This window comes from Siphateles boraxobius, unplaced genomic scaffold, assembly GCF_051911475.1.
Source record: "Siphateles boraxobius isolate OS27281-9 unplaced genomic scaffold, OSU_SipBor_1 5, whole genome shotgun sequence".
Taxonomy (NCBI): Eukaryota; Metazoa; Chordata; class Actinopteri; order Cypriniformes; family Leuciscidae; genus Siphateles; species Siphateles boraxobius.
In genome coordinates this window covers 26,405,501-26,423,037 of record NW_027509141.1, presented here as the reverse complement: position 1 = coordinate 26,423,037, position 17,537 = coordinate 26,405,501, and the positions used below count along the sequence as shown (strand labels likewise).

At 37.0% G+C, this 17,537-nt stretch overlaps 1 protein-coding gene and 1 long non-coding RNA gene across 3 annotated transcripts in view; one reads left to right on the top strand and one right to left on the bottom strand.

Moving 5' to 3' along the window:
• ephb2b (eph receptor B2b) overlaps nt 1-17,537 on the bottom strand; it is a 179,716-nt gene that overhangs the window by 100,447 nt on the left and 61,732 nt on the right. The gene's annotated exons all lie outside the window — the stretch shown is intronic.
• LOC143712100 (uncharacterized) lies at nt 4,198-4,979 on the top strand. Its single transcript, XR_013194991.1, has 3 exons — nt 4,198-4,264; nt 4,507-4,637; nt 4,919-4,979. It is a non-coding gene; the product is annotated as an uncharacterized LOC143712100 (long non-coding RNA).

Genomic DNA, 17,537 nt, shown 5'->3' with positions numbered 1-17,537 from the left:
AGAATTGTCAACTTTGTCTGTGGAACTGCAGAAACAACAATAAACGCTAAACTGAAGTGGCAGTCTTTTTAGCTAAACGTGTTCACAGCATCCAAAAATCAAACTGTCACTGGCTGAAATGTTTTAAAATCACTTGTACCCTACATGACCGAGAGAGAAAAGTCCAGTATTTCACTCTGTCTCTGTCCGTTTGAGTCTTTCCCAATTGTGTGCGCGGATAAAATTCATTCTAAAACTCTTAACGTGAAAAATGAAAAAATGGCTTAATGTGATAAAACTTTAATATTAAAAGATCAAATTCTGTACACAACTTAATAATAAAGCATACTATATAGCCTAAAGAAAGCAGATGAGCCCAGAATATAACCGCAACGCATTTAATTACTACACGCATTTTCCTCCCATGGAAAAGAGTTAAAGAAAACGCTTTACGTGACTTTCTAGGAGGAACGCATTGCGTTCATATTCTGGTTTCATCTGCTTATCTGGACAATGGTTTCTTAATGTACACAGTAGGCTACACACCTTATTAAGAACGTAAATGTGCACTTTAAGCGTTTGAAAAGCTTTTTTCACGTTAAGCATTTTAGAATGTCCCGAGGAAAACCAACTTGTTAACGTTGGCCGGCAGAAGTGTGATCATGGTTTTCCTGATGCTAAATCCAGCCTGGGAGAATATCCTTTCTGATGGTGTGCATCCACCTTTTAGATCCCAGAGATTGTTCAAAATTTAAATCCCTGCCGCCAAGACGCTCCTCTTTCGGTCACGGATCGAAAGTGAAACCTAAATCTGTCACGGGGTGTGTGGATTTATACACACACGTTAAAAATATTTATCAAAAGCTTCTATCTTTGCACATTTTTATTTACAGCATTATCATAATAGGCTGTATATTAAGGTATTGACAGAAAACCAGTAGTTTTTTGTGAAATTAGACAGTGAGCACCCTCATATACACTGTTAAATGTTTCTGTTAATTTACACCCAAATTTCAACATGATTAACCTGTTATTTTTAATAACTGCGCCTTACTGTTAATTTTAGGAAATATATGTTAAATAACACCTCATTTTTGTTATTTAACACCTCATTGTTAAATAACACCTCATTTTTGTTATTTAACAGCAAAATCGAAAATTCAAGCAATGTCGGATATAAGGTTAGCCTACGATGGTCAACTTTCATGCTTATTATAAAAAAGTTATTATTTATAAGTGGCGAAGTTAGCAATTGCATTTCGTTTTTTTAGGTTGCTAAACAACGGCTGATTCAATCAGTAGCCTAGTCGACGGTGCAATCCAACAAAATATAGTACATGCATTTACTGAATGAATTAGACAAATTAAACACCTGCTTTCTCTACTGCAAATATTATCAAGAATAATCTTGCATAGCCTATTCCACAGACACAGAGAGAAATAAGAAAGTTCGCGGTGTTTTCTGTGCATGCGCAAATGTGTTTGTTATCGTGGGTATAATAGCCTTTTGTTACCCTATTAATACCCTACACCCGGATTTTACGCGAGACGGCCTATAGGCTACATTTATTAGTTGAGGAACTGCGCTCCCTGTGTCTGTCTGTCTGTGTGTGTGTGTTCTGAACACGGTGTAAATATCCGCTGCACGCCTGCACGCTGGCAGGCGGTACTTTATTATGTCTATTGGCGCCACTATTTGAAATGACAGGTTCATACAGTATTTTTTGAATTCTGGGAAGGAGCGTAGAAGAAGGCATTTGAACCTGCAACGAACACGAAGATCCATGTCGGAAGATCGCGGTGGCTGGTTACATCGAACAAAATCACAATAATCCGGTGAGATTAAAGAGTTTCTTGAAATTCATGCATAGTTTTAGCATCTATCAGTGATATTGATGTACTGTAACGTTATAGGCCTACTAAACGCCACGGACTTAGACCACATGAAGTAATTTAGCTAGCTGCTAATGAGCCACGGTGATTCAAGCTAGCAACATTTCAATAGTTTTCCCATTAATTTTAGAAACAATGCGCTTATTGTAATGTCCATTTATGTATACGATCTAAATCTATAACGTAAACAGTAGGACGCTAGGCCTATAGCATTCCCGTGGTCAAGTTGTGTGGCATTCTTGCCATGTGCACGTCTGGTTAAAGCAGATTAATCCTGAAAATCAAACGGTTAACATAAATCTATTTACTGATAGCTGTTTATTAGGGGTGGAACGGTTCATGTAACGTTATTCGTATTGAACAGCGAATCGTATGGGCGTCACGGTCCGGTGCATGAATTAACACGGAGAATACACGGTATAAAAATAAATAAAACTCGCGTGCAAATTAATGTAATGCGGAACCACTGTTAGCGGGTCCTTTAGGGACACCTAATCTGTTGCCCTGCTAGGTTTGTTTACTTTCCTCCGCAGCGCAAGCCTCCGTGACCGCGCGCGCGCCTTCCCAACTGGACGAGGCATTTATACTTCGCACTCGCCGGTGTACTATTCTTTGAAACGACAGTGTGCGACTCGGTGTAATTGTCCTCTAAACCATCAGGAATCAGCGGTGAGAAGTAAGGTACACTCGTGAATGTTTATTTTAGTACTTTAGTAACTTACTCTACTAACACTTTAGGATACCCAAACCACACTACTAAAGAATCGTGTAAAGCAGTAAACCAGATTATTCCTTGTGACATTAGAAAAAAAATGGATATGAGAACGTAACCTACAACTAAATTAACGTTATCTTACATATTTTCTAAACATTTTTGTTTAGTTTTGTGAACCTTTTTATAAAACATGGGCATTTATTTTTATTTAAAGGGCTTATGTCTGCTATTGTTGGCCCATTTTGTTAATGTAAGCAACTAATTTAGACGCAAGAACTGGATGTAAAAAATAATAAAATAAAAAAAATTGCCTTCTGCATTTTTGTTTTGCTTTTCCCTCCATTGTACCGAACTCCTACCGAACCGTGATGTCTGAACCGAGGTATGAACCGAACCATGACTTCTGTGTACCGTTCCAACCCAACTGTTTATGATACTAGATAACGTTAGTTGGTCTAAGACTGTATTTAGCTGCTCGTCTTTGATGGATTAAAGCTGTTTGGGCTACCAGACATGCTGGTGTGACTATTTATTTTATGTGCAGGTTTTAGGCTATCAATGAGGTAAATCCAGCAAAAACAGCTATAGGCCTACTGATCGGGCTAGTGCAGTATAGCTATGTGAAGTGAACAGCTATTCTCTTTTAATTGCATTTGTATAGTGCACCCTATTTTTTTTTTGTGTGTGTGTGCTGTTTTGATTATCATTGAGTTGTAAATCAATGTTTACATTTGTTTTCTTGTTTTTTTTTATTACAGATGCAGGGGGTACCATCCCTGATCACACTGCTGTTCAAGATGATATCCCAGGATTTACTCCTCTGACCATCTATCTCTCGCTCACTTTGCCTCTATCTCTATCTATTCATCTATCTTTACCTATCTCTTTCACTATCTCTCTCTTTCTTTTTACCTACCCTGTATCTATCTCTGTTTTATCACTCTGCCTATCAATCTATCCCTATATCTTCCTCTATTTATACCTCTATCTCTCCCCCATTCCCTCTATCTCCCTCCATCTCTCTCTGTCTCTCCCTCTATATCTGTATCTATCTCACTTTATCTATCTATCCATCATTATCTCTCTCTGTATCTTTCTCTATCTCTCTATCTATATCCCCCCTCTCTCTTTATCTGTCTCTTCCTGTCTCTCCATCTTTCTTTCTTTCTATCTATCTATCTATCTATCTATCTATCTATCTATCTATCTATCTATCTATCTATATATATATATATATATATCTAACTCAGTGGTAGTCTTATGACATTAATATTGTGTTTAATTTGTTCTATGTCCTAGGGATATGCCACTGCAGCTGACCTTGAGAGTTCACTCTCTATACCTGCAACTCCTCATCTGATACTTCTTGGTAAGTTGGTTTTAGATAATACAGTTGGCTTTAGTGTTGTATGTAGTGAATTCAATGGTATCAAACTAAACTGTAATGAAAATTAAAACTAAAACAGAAATTTGACAGTTAAAACATTTCTGGGTTCAGGAGAAACGGGAAGCCGTTTCCAGCGCTGGATGCTCAGCCTTGAGGGCCAAATCATTTGCGAAGGGAAGGGATCACGTCCACCTTTGTGACAGGACTGGAATCCTTTTTTCACCCTGTTTTTACATCTTTGACTTACAGTATCAAGAGGAGGCAGCCTGCACGCTTCAATTCATCCAGAGGTAAGATATTGTCTGTTAACACCTGCATTTTTTTCTGGCCTAGCTGTGGCTCAAGCATGGTTTCAACAGGTCCGGTTGAAGGGATTTAGCAATTAACTTTGATTTAGAAAGTTTTAGTGCAACTAACAATATTCACAGAGGCAAGAAGATAGTGCGTGTTGAGGATAGTTCATGTACATTTGTTGACTTTGTTGTTGCTGTTAGTCTGTGACTAGATTTTTAACCAGTGTGTAATTTTTCAGATGCTTTGTGGGTATAAACCCAGAAAAAGCGACACAGGCTGCAAAGAGGAAAAAAAGAAGAACTGTCAATTCACACGTCCCAGCCTCTTGCACAAGCTCATGGACTTTCAGTGGGATTTCATTTGAAAATGGTGAGTAAGATGTATACGTTACACATACCGATATGTTCAAACAGCAATGACTCAGGAAATTCATTCTAATGTTCATTCTTAACTCTTCAATTCTTTGCCATTCTTTTTTGTTCTTTCAATGAATTGTATTCATCACCCTTTCTATTATTTTATGTTATTCTGTCTGTTTTGTGCTCTGTTTCTAAAATTAGCTTTTTTTTGGTCAAGCCATGTGATATAATTTTGGATTAAAAATGTGAAATTATGGAACTCATCTCTCTCTCTCTTTCTCTCATATACAGACCCAAGACTTTGCAAAGGATCCTCGTGTGCTTTGGAAAATGGTTAGTGGTCTAAGCAGTGCAGTGTTTTTATTGTTTATGCTCTTTATTGATGAAGAGTTCCATTAAGTGTTAAGTATTGGTATGAATGTATTCATATGTTGAATTTTAGTGGTTTAGGTAACTAAGTGTTGATGTTCAGTATTTTGTTATAATGAACAATGTATTTGGGTTTAAGAATGTTTTTGAATATTTCTTTGATTGGTCTGATCCATGTGTGCCTACATTTGTAAGTATTTACATTTCAGTGTGTGTATTACAATAAAAAAAAGTTAATTTCAACACGGAACTATTCGTTTTTTTTCACTTAAGTGTTGTCTGATGGATTATGCCTATTCTTGTATTAACTCAAGCTAGAATATGTCTATAACAATCAGTGGTACACGTTATGCTAAAAATAATTATTAATATTTAATGGAAACAAAATAAACAGTGATTTAACAGGAAAATAATGGTAACACTGCTGCCAGTTGTTTCCTGTTTTTTCTGCGATTCACAGTAAATTCCTGTTGAAAAACATTACGGGGAGTGCACTGTAAAAAAACATTAACATGAATTAACTGTTAAAATAACAGGAAAATAATGGTAACCCTGCTGCCAGTAATTTCCAGTTATTTAACAGGGAAATAATTAACAGTGTAGCCAAAATGATCCTCGTTTAATAACACCTCAGCGATGATTCGACCGTGAGATTGGTAGTCGAATCAGTCTCCTCCTATCGAAGCATTGAATCTTCGACTATTCAGTGTCACCCCTAGTTAATACTAAATCAAAATATATTTTTTTTACAGCATTTGTTAATCTTGGTTAATGTTTATTAATAGACATAATTTTTTAAGGAAATGTAATGCATTTATTCAGCAAGGATGCATTAAACTGATCAAAAGTGGCAGGATGTATCGGTCAATAATCGGTATTGGTCGATAAAAGCAATTATTTTCACTATCGGCCATCAGCTGACTGTATAAAAACATATGATGATCCGATAATCAGGGCCGATTAAATCCTGTCTTTCAAAAGGGGACTTATCAGACTGCTTTTTCATACTGTGTATGAAGGAAATGTCTCATGTTGAATTTAGGGCTGTCGAAGTGCAGCCAACACAAACGCAATGCATTAGCAGTTAAAGCAGGCTTTTTTTGACCTTTTGAATCACGTTATGTAGTTCAAGCCAGGGTTGCCAGGTCCGTGTTGTATAAATTAAGCTCCTAAATGTGACGTGACAGATTGCTGTAGTGCTTCAGGTCAAGTGGCAGCGCGGAGAGAGAGTAATTTCTTCCACTTTAAAAGTTATATCATGCAAAAAACATGGATGATGAACATTGAATGTTGAAAGATATTTTTGCTTTGTTTTTTCTCAAAACGTTAATAAAAAATAATAAATATGAAAGGAGAGTTTTTCAAGGTGAGAAAAACTACGGAAAGACATCAATAAAACTATCACATTATCATTATATAGCTATTAGCTTATAAAACATTATCACATTATGTTGCATTTACCTCAGGAAAGTTATCCAGTGTTCACAGTTCCACTATAGGAGCTTATTTACTGTTAATTATGTATGTTTGAATATATTTGCCATGAAGACAAGTGTGTATGAAAACTACTTTAAGTGCAACTGAGTTGTATACAAACATTTCAGTTTGTATTTGAGTGTGATTATTATAGGCCTATATGAAAATAAATAGCAGTTGAATATACCTCTGCTGTTAATTTCAACCTCTAAAAATATAGTAATGTTCCAAATGAGAGGGTTCCTTGTGTACTTGGTATCTATATCATTCTGAATAATCATCTCTCGATATCTGCAGAGAAACTTAGTATCGGTAATGATGCTGAAAATTCAGCATTGACATCACATAAATGCCATATATCTAAATAGATATAACTAGAAAACAGTTTTAAATTATAATTAAAATGATATTAACTAAAAATTAATAAATGCTGTGAAAGTACTACTCATTGTAAGTTTATGCTAGCTATAGTATTAAAAAATTTAAAAATAAATAAATAAATTGGAACTACTGTAAAGTGTTACAAAGCACTTTGGACACTGATACCATAATGTTTCCCACAGTGCACCTCATTTTCCTGTAAGGACACAAAATAATAACTAATGATTAAGATTAGCCCATTGCACCAAGATTAAGAATAGCATCACTCCTTGTCAGTGTTATGAAAAAGAGAAATACTGTGTAAGCGGGGTCCGAAATTACTTTTTGGCTCACCTGCCACGTGGACTGGTAGATGAAAAAATCCACCAGCCAAGCATATTTTTTACCAGCCAAAATAATAAACAGCCTTTTTGTGTCACATACAATCCTTTCAGTACATTTAATTGAGATAAGGTATTATGTTGAATGACTAATGCTGCGTTCACACCGGACGCGAATAGCGCGTCAAATTCACGCCTACCGCGTCTAGTTATACGCTTGACCACTTTGAATCCATTCGCGCGTCAAGAGCGAAATTGACGCGCGTAAAAAACAAAAGTTTGAAGCGAAATTTACATGCGTCGGAGGCGAAATCCGATGAAACTCCGGAGGCGAAACCCGTTGACGGCCATCTTTTTACATGTTTTGATGTCCACATGTTCTTGTTGAAGAAATTACAGTGACTGTTGCATTTCTATCGTAAAGAAGTGGATAAATATTAAAGATTAATTTGTATTTACAACTTACCAGGTTCCTTAATCTCCTCACTGACCCTCTTCCAAGCGAGGTCCTTTTTGTTCCTGTCTCTGTACAAATATGAAGTGGAATCGTACAATTCTGGGTGACTGCTTACAGCAAGAATTAATTTTTCCTCCATAGCTGTCAGTGATTTTGGAATGAAAGATTCCGAACGGGAGTTTACGTCACTTTACCTCCTGAGTGACAGCAGGCAGCTACACTTCTGATTGGTTAACGCTGCGCGAATTGAACCCAAAGTTCAGATTTTTCAACTCGGGCGGCAGACGCGAATTCGCGTCAAACGCGTGAATGCACAAAATGCATTTTTGCATAACACGCCAGACGCTCAATTCGCGCCATTCGCGCGAACTTGACGTGCGAATGAGGCGTATTCGCGTCTACCGCACCGCGCTCTACGCCTCATTCGCGCCGCAGGAATTTTTTACGCACGTAACGCGTCTTTGCATTGAATTAACATTGAAATCACTCGCGCCTGACGCGCTATTCGTGTCCGGTGTGAACGCAGCATAAGAGTACATAGAAGTCAAAACAGAGCAACAAATAGTAAGACATGGAAGATGTGAGCATCGAACTCGTGCTCATAACAGAACATTTGAAGGTTTTGTAAAACTATCAGATACTTTACCGAAAGTAAAAAAAAATTACCGATTAATACAATCAGTTAAACGGTTGAAAAGTATATATACATATATAGCTTTTTGGGTTGTTTGCTGCATGGTTAAAAAAAAACAGCATATAGCCTCACGGGGTGTGTCGACACGCGCAACCACACGCGCCTATACATAGCCTATTTCGCTGAGCAAGCAAAATGAACCAAGCGAAAAGAAGTAGCTACTGTGTGGGACCATTTCGACAGAAAGAGTGACGAATACTTGCAAAATATGATACGTGGTATTAAAAAATATAAAGCAGTAGGCCTAGTGCAAGTAGGCTACAATGCAATATCACTTGCGAAGCAAACATCCACAAGCAAATGAAAGGCGCTTTCCGAAGTTGGCCACTCTAGCTAGATGTTATCTCTGTATTCGCGGGACATCTGTGCCATTGGAGACCCGGACTAACCCCACATCATGTAGACATGTTACTTTCTTTAAGTAAAAACTAGACAAGCTGTGGATTGAGGTAGGTCTGCTATTTATTTTTTTGACGAAAAAAACGTAGTTGATGAAAAAAATTCATTTTTTTCAAAGCTTCAAACTGATTCCGTGTTTTTGTCATCTTAATTTGTTAATTATTTAAGTTAAAAAAAAAATATTTAGTATAGGTCTATTTTAGGTGTGAAGAAGGTTCACACACGCTTCTTGAGGCACACACGCACACGCAAGGTCTCTCGCTCTTTCTCCCTCTCTCCCGTCCACGCGCTACACGGTTTTGAGCTCAGTATGTGCGCGCTCTTTCTCGCTCGCTCTAGAGTCCGGGAGATTTGAACTAATTTGCGGGCATCAGGGAGCCGCTATTAATATGCGGGAGACTCCCGGAACTTCCAGGAGACTTGAGATGTCTGGAACATTCATCCGCCAGTGTGGCAGATAGCCTTTTGAGATTTACTCGCCAAACGGAAAATCTACCCGCATTTAGCACTTGGCGGGTGTTAATTTCTGACCCTGTATGTAAGATTTGCAAACCCTTTGATATCAAAATGTTTCCTCATTAGAAGCAGCATCTCAAGCAGAAGTCATCTCTACTATGCAGCCATTTGTTCCTCTCATGCATGTAACCTCACGCTGTTCTGTCTGAGACACACCTGAAAAATTAAAGCTAGATGGGCTGGGAATACATTAGAATCGAAATGAGTAGTTAGGGCATCTGAGCGATAACCACATTGCTGTTGCTGCTATTCAGCTCAGGCAAATACTTTTACATTTACGACAAGAAACCACAGAATAGGTAATTAATGCGGGATTGATGTAACACTAGGATCCTGCTGCAATTTACGGAAGGGTCCGGAGAAACCATTTTATCCGAGTGGCATGTGTACGTGATAATGACATTCATATGTCACGTTGAAGGGTAAAGGCCTGTGTGGTTGAAATGATGAGTGAACACCGCGGCGCAGCTCTGACGTGTTCCTAGTCGTCCAGAAATCTTTCAGCACAAGGAGGGTCAATTAGGTGGAGTGCGCATAACCGCCGCATTACAGAATGGCTTTGTATGGTAATTGAGTCCGTATGCTAGAGCATACGACACCCAGAACGTGGTTGGAGTAAGGGTTTAATCCAGGAAGGTGGCAGATACCCAAACCCCACCAGCGTTACTTTAGGGGGGCTAGTGAGGACCAAAACAGAATCTGTTATACTTTAGATACATCCACCGAGAGGTCTCTCTCTCTCTCTCTCTCTCTCTCTCTCTCTCTCTCTCTCTCTCTCTCTCTCTCTCTCTCTCTCGAGGAGATTAATGAATGCTCTGGGATTATGGCCGGGCTACTAAATGCTGAATTTAGGGGTCAGGTGATGGTGTAGGGAAGTGTGGAGGGATGTGGAAGGGAAGGCAAAAATAAAAGTGGACTCAGCCAACACAGAGTATCAGTGTGTTTCAGAGGAAGAGGAAGCGGGTGGTTGATTTTGGCAGTGTGCGGTTTCTTGTGAAATATGCTACCACACAGTCGGCGGAGCGTTCCTGACTGCTTGACACAATTATGTAGCTCTGAATTCCCAGGGTTCAACACGAGACATCCTATGGTAATTCTCCATCCTTACATAGCCGACTAGCACATCATTCAAGACCACTAAGGGTTGAAAAAGAGTTATAGCAAAATAGAAATTAGGGAAAACTGCAAAAACAAAAAATTAATCTTCCACTCAAATACATTGAAAGATGCCCCCCCCCATCTCTCTCTCTCTCTCTCTCTCTCTCTCTCTCTCTCTCTCTCTCTCTCTCTCTCAATAAATGTAATAAATGAGATGTCCTTGGCTACTCTCTAATTTGTGTTTGTCTCAAGGCCAGTCACTCAAATCAACCCCAGCGCCTCTTTAGCAGTTTGTTTAAACGGGTTGGTGTTTCTTCAGTGAAAAGCTTAATTATTTACTTTGAATGTGCCTCACAAAGGGACCACGAAATGTTAATTGCAAGCTGCACTCACTCTTTCCCTTTTTCAAATCCCTTCTCGCTTGTGTTCGGATCCGGCTTCAGATGATTCTGTGTCTGACAACACGATGGAGAGAGCTGACAGACAAACTGCCTTTCCAACGGATCGCTATTCCAAAGCAGATCAGAACACAGACGATGGACCTTACATCATATTGGATTATAAAATCCTATTCTTCCTGCCAACCATTTAAGCACTGTGGTCTTTCCATGCTTCGAAATATGTTTTTGCTGTTAAGGAGGCTAGATGGTGTGCCGCCAACTTCTGAGATGCTAAGAGCTAATGTGTTTTGGTTTTCAAAGAACACCGTATTTAAAAACCATTACAGCTGCTGCAATGTAAATCAAGTGTCATAAATGAATCATTCTACAGTATGGCTACATAAATATAATAATGTGAGCAGGAAGATTTAGATTTAGAAAAGGGGCTACACAATGAATATAAATAAAATTAAAATTGCAATTATTAAACTGCAAAAGGCTACATTTTTGACATTAACGGTGAAAAAAAATCTAAATGTGCAAGGTTTACTTCACTTTTACATTTGCATGATTTCATTCATTTTTGTAGACAGAAAAGTTTATTAAAACTTTTGCCAACTACACACAGAAACGTTTATTTTTTTGCCAAATTAAAAGCTGGCGAATTTAACATCAAGCAATGCCATGTGAAAGTACGCAAGAAATGTATTACGTTTGTAATGTTACTAATCAAATGTTAAAATCATCATCATCATCAACAACAGCAGCCCCATTTCTAACAAAAACCTGAAATTCTAGGGATAGACAAAATCCTTATTTGCAAGGGTGTAGAAGATCAATATCTTCTGACAGAGTTGCATCAGAGCAAGAATACCTGCAAGGGAACTTCTTTTTCATAAAGAACCATGAAAAAGAAAGCTGACAGGTTCAGAAACATCACCACGCATCAAGTTGATGAAAATGATCATTGCCAGCATCCTACTCCTTGCCCGCAAGCCATAGACCAAATCAATGACGATTAAAAATGTGTACATTGTGCATGCATCATGAACACAGAGGAATCCAATTAGTCACGGCTGTGAGATTTGGAGGTTTGCAATACATGCTCATGCTGATTCATTTCTTTTGACACAGCGTGGTAAGGATATGCCTCTCCTGGGCTTCTTGTACAGCGTGGGCCCTCTGAACATGGGATGTATGTTCTAGTCACGGTGACTAATGACCGGAGATGCATTGTATTCCAACTTAATATACTGTACATTGTGAAAGCAGAATAAAGATATTGTACTATGGATTTCAAACATCACACATGGGACGCTTTGGGACGCTTCTTCAGGTTGACCCATGAGCAAAATAATGTATTCCAGTTGCATCTCGATCTATTTAGGTTTATCTTGTGTTGCAAGTTGCATGGTCTTCGAATAACACCAACAGGGAGCACAAAGATAATGCATCCAAGAGCTTCTTTCCTCAGAGTGTTCTGCAATGAAAAACCAAACATGACCCCTTTTATAGTTGTCCAAATAACCATCACCAAATAAACCCTCTCCTTGCCCGTGTGTGATTGCATTAACAAGTCAATTTTACTTGGTCATTAACCTGCCAAAACAATGGTTTATTGCGTGTTTTATGAGCTAAAAGATCCTTTAAAACAATCAGTAAAATTTGCTAACATTCAACGTAATTCTGTGCTGGGATCTTCTCATTAATAGTGGACTCCCAGAAACCTATGCGAGTCCCCCACGCAAGCCAAGAAAGCTTTCTTGGAGGAGGAAGCCACAGATGGGCCACTCGTGAACTGTCAGAAACAGACGTTGCCCTACAACACCCTGTTGTGTTCCAGAACCAACTGCAGACAGATAAATATTCATAATAGTGAAGGAGACGTGTGGCTACAGGTTTCCTCTCTCTGATATCCTTTTGAATATTTAAATCTGGCCATAAGGGACCCTAGACTTTCCTAGACTCACGAGGTTAACCTCAAACAGGAGGTTTGATCTCCTTCAGCTAGCTTTGGAGAAGAGTTACAGTGCTGCATATTTACATTCATAGATTTGGCAGATGCTTTTATCCAAAGTGACTCTCAGCGGCATACAGTTCTCATTTTACCCAGGAATCGAACCCCTGACCTAGGTATTGCTAACACCATGTTCTACCTGTTGAACAATTATTGAGGCTGCAGTGACATATTAGACCTCATAATTGTGAGATATGTGACCATGCTAATTTATTGCTATATAAGACTATCAAATTTTCAATTACTTAGATATCACAGAAAACATACTATAAAAATCTAAAATGATTATTCTGAGATCTATAAATCACAGAGAGGCGGAAAGAGGCAGGCTTGTATTATAAAGAGGGTAAAGGTCAAATATTGAAGCTGCACTCACCTTCACTGCAATTTTAGATGCGTCATTATAACACTAATGAAAGTGAACACTTCATGTCATGCAGAATAGGCCCTGTGGTCGTCTAACACCTCAGAAGAGAATCCATTCCGACAGAAGAGGAAAACAGCACCATTTAAACCTGAATGGTTTGAATTTACTGTTCGAATGGTCATGATGTTACAGCAGCCTGAGGTTGCATACAGATGGTGGAGGGATAGCAAATCTAATGCATGCTTGCTAGCACTTCATAACTAAACACTGTTCAATATGCCATGACCTTTCACATAAAGATTATTTTGCAGTGTCCTTGTTACAAGTTACATGCAGTTACTATAGTAAATAACTATAAATTATGCATAATTACATGCACCTAACCCTAAAGAAAACCCTAATCCTAACACTATAGTAAGTACATGTAGTTAATATCACATTACTTAAAGGGTTAGTTCACCCAAAAATGAAAATTATGTAATTAATGACTCACCCTCATGTCGTTCCAAGCCCGTAAGACCTCCGTTCATCTTCGGAACACAGTTTAAGATATTTTAGATTCAGTCCGAGAGCTTTTTGTCCCTCCATTGAAAATCTATGTACGGTATACTGTCCTTGTCCAGAAAGGCAATAAAGACATCATCAAAGTAGTCCATGTGACCTCAGTGGGTAAGTTACAATTTTTTGAAGCATCGAAAATACATTTTGTTCCAAAAATAACAAAAACGACGACTTTATTCAGCATTGTATTCTCTTCCGGTTCTGTTGTCAATCCGCTTTCATGAGTCTGCTGACGTAAGACGAGCTGACGTGTTATCTGGTGCGCCCGAGCTTCGTTTACAGTCTGAGGGAGACGCACACTGTAAACAAAACAATCTTTGCAAACATGTCTAAGGATTTCGACACAGGGGAAGACTTGCATTTTTTTTAACCAGACATATTTATTTGAACCCGAATACACGGACGCACCAGATAACACGTCAGCAGTGTCTTACATCAGCAGTGTCACTGGCCTCGTGAACGCGGATTGACAACAGAACCGGAAGAGAATACAATGCTGAATAAAGTCATCGTTTTTGTTATTTTTGGAACAAAATGTATTTTCGATGCTACAAAAAATTCTAACTAACCCCCTGAGGTCACGTGGACTACTTTGATGATGTCTTTATTGCATTTCTGGACAAGGACAGTATACCATACATAGATTTTCAATGGAGGGACAAAAAGCTCTCTGACTGAATCTAAAATATCTTAAACTGTGTTCCGAAGATGAACGGAGGTCTTACGGGCTTGGAACAACATGAGGGTGAGTCATTAATGACATCATTTTCATTTTTGGGTGAACTAACCCTTTAAATGTATAATTAAACTGTAACAAGGAACCCTTAAAATAATGTGTAACCAGATTTTTATATTAAATAATAATAATAAATATAATGAAAAATCTAAATAAATTTAGTATTGAACGTTTTTTAAATATTAATAAATATTTAAATACTCTGATCCAAACCCCACTAAAAATCCAGGTTGGAACAATATTTAATGTTTAGGGCAATTGGTGCTCATTTTGAAGGCTGTAAGAACATGGTTTTAGCTCTCTCCTGATAAGGCAAGACATATGAGACTGTATATGTTTAATGAAGTGTAATAAATAAATAACTCATTTCTTAATATGTAGTAGACTCACATATCTGAGCATCTGTGTATGTCACATCACATTATCAAATGGGTTGTAAACTGAGCATGCTCGACCACTTTCTACCGGATGCTATTTGGTCTAATATGAAAGGAGTAGCTTACTCGATTTCTGAAATAAGTCAATATCTTGCAGGCATTCTTTTTAGCATCCATGTGTGTGAGAAACCATGTGTGTGAAGGGGACACTTCATTACCTTTCCCTCTTGTTCACATTAAATCCAGTGAATTGAAAACAATATTTTTCAACATGAACACATGATGCTCCAAAGATTTTTAAAATATAATAGTTCAAAAAGAACACATAAAATGGAACTAATGTGAATCATATTTTATTTTGAATTGTGGAATACACATATGTTTTGCATTAAAAACAGAAAATAAACGGTGGTTGACTGAAACTATCATTTTATACAAGTATAAATCACACTCACACACTGTTAATTATTAATTATGCAAAACACTACCAAACCTGTTCAAGGCCACAAATTATACTCAACAATCGAACAGAATCTCTAAAAGTAGCCTAAAAATTAAGGTTATTCAAAAGTAAAATGCCATTCAGTTGTTAAAAAAATTATTTAAGTAATGTTGGCATGCCAAAAAATAATAATAATATTAAAGCTGCAAGCAGCATTTAGCGGTGTTCAAGCAGTTAAGGCATTTAAGATTTTTAACCAGACAAGCATCAAAAGACATTAAGTTTTATGTAGCAAGCATTTAACCACTGACATCATAGATGGAATAGACCATGTTTTAGCATGATTTACCATGTTCCAGTATGAATTACTATGAATCTAGCATGATTTACCACAGTTTACCATGATATACCAAGTTCCAGTATGATTCACCATGATTTACCCTGTTCTAGCATGGTTTACCACAATTGAACACATTCCAGTATGATTTAATATGATTCTAGCATGATTTACCAGTTTACCATGATTTACCATGTTATAGGATGATTTATCATGATATACCACATTACAAAATGATTTAAAAGGATTGTAGCATGATTTACCATGATTCATCACATTGCTAGCATTATTTGCCATGATACACCATGTAATAGTATTATTTACTATGATTTACTACATTTCTATCGTGATTTACCATGATTTACCACATTGGTAGCATTGATGTGAAGTGTCAATAGCAATGGCGTGATGCGCTTTGATAAAAAAATGATGGTCTTATAATAGTTAACATGGAAAAACAGGTTTGCTTTAGTGCAGAATACTGGTGAAAATCAGGTCTGTCAAAATGAAAGTGAGCCAATAAGTGGTCTTCTACTGCCCTCTGCTGGCCATTATACTTATTAATAAAAAGTTTTCACATGTGCTTTTGCACTCATATGTAGACATATGCTTACACACACACACACACACACACACACACACACACACACACACACACACACACACACACACACACACACACACACACACACACACACACACATGTTGTTGTTGTTGTTGTTGTTGTTTTCAATGCTATTGGGATGTGTCATTATGAAAATATACTTTAATGGTCAATAAGCATTTCACATATTTATTTGTGAAGCTAGACGAGGACGGGACCTTTCAAACAAGCTATCCCACAAGAATCTAGGTGGTCTAGGTATGGAGTTACAGCTGTTCCAAGCCGGAGGTCTCACGGATTATATACATATATATATATATATATATATATATATATATATATATATATGTATGTATATGCAATATAGATTTAAACATATATTAATGCAAATACTTTTCTTCTTTCATATGTGCAAAAAATTGAAATGAATGAAATGGTACCACAGAGAAATTCTTCAATATGCAAACGATAGAACTTGAATAAATTAATTGATTGTTAATGTTACTTATTTTCATATGCATTGTTTTAAAAAAAAACATTCTATTATTTCGGCAATAAAATACAGTTTTGTTTTCTATGACTTGGTTTGATTCCGGCAATAAAATACAGTTTTGTTTTCTATGACTTGGTTTATTCCATGTATTTTTTAATGGCACGTTTTTCATATTAACTCTAATAAAAATGCTTAAACACATTTTTTTATAGCTATAGATATTTGAAATTAATGGTAGGTTAAAAATAATGCTTATTACAGGTTTCCCATTTAAAAAGCAATTTTTAGTTTTCATTTTAATCATATAATTTTTTTGAAAAAAAATTCTCAAATTTTCATGTTTACTCAATAATGCATGCTTACACACACACACACATACACACACACACACACACACACACACACACACACACACACACACACACACACACACACACACACTTTTGGGATGTTATTGTGAAAATCTAATTTAGTTTAATATAGTTGATAAAATCTAATTTAGTTGAATATTTAGGTAATATAGTTTAATAATATTAAAGTATATTAAAGTATATTACCAGTCCATCATAATAATAAAAAAAATAGCTTTAAGAAGTAAAATGGCCAGGAGAGGGCAGAAAAAGACCACTTATTGGCTCACTTTCATTTTAAACAACTTGGTTTCACTAGTATCCTGCACTAAAGCAAACCAGTTTTTTCATGTTAACTCCATAATGCATGCTTACACACACACACACACATATGTTATTTTTGAAATCTCTTTTAATGGTCTATAAGCATTTCATATATTTCGTTGTGATGTAATAATATACAACTAATTTAAAAAAATAGCTTTAAGCATTTGTTTGTAAGCCAATGCTGAAAGCTGATAAAAAAGATTAAACAT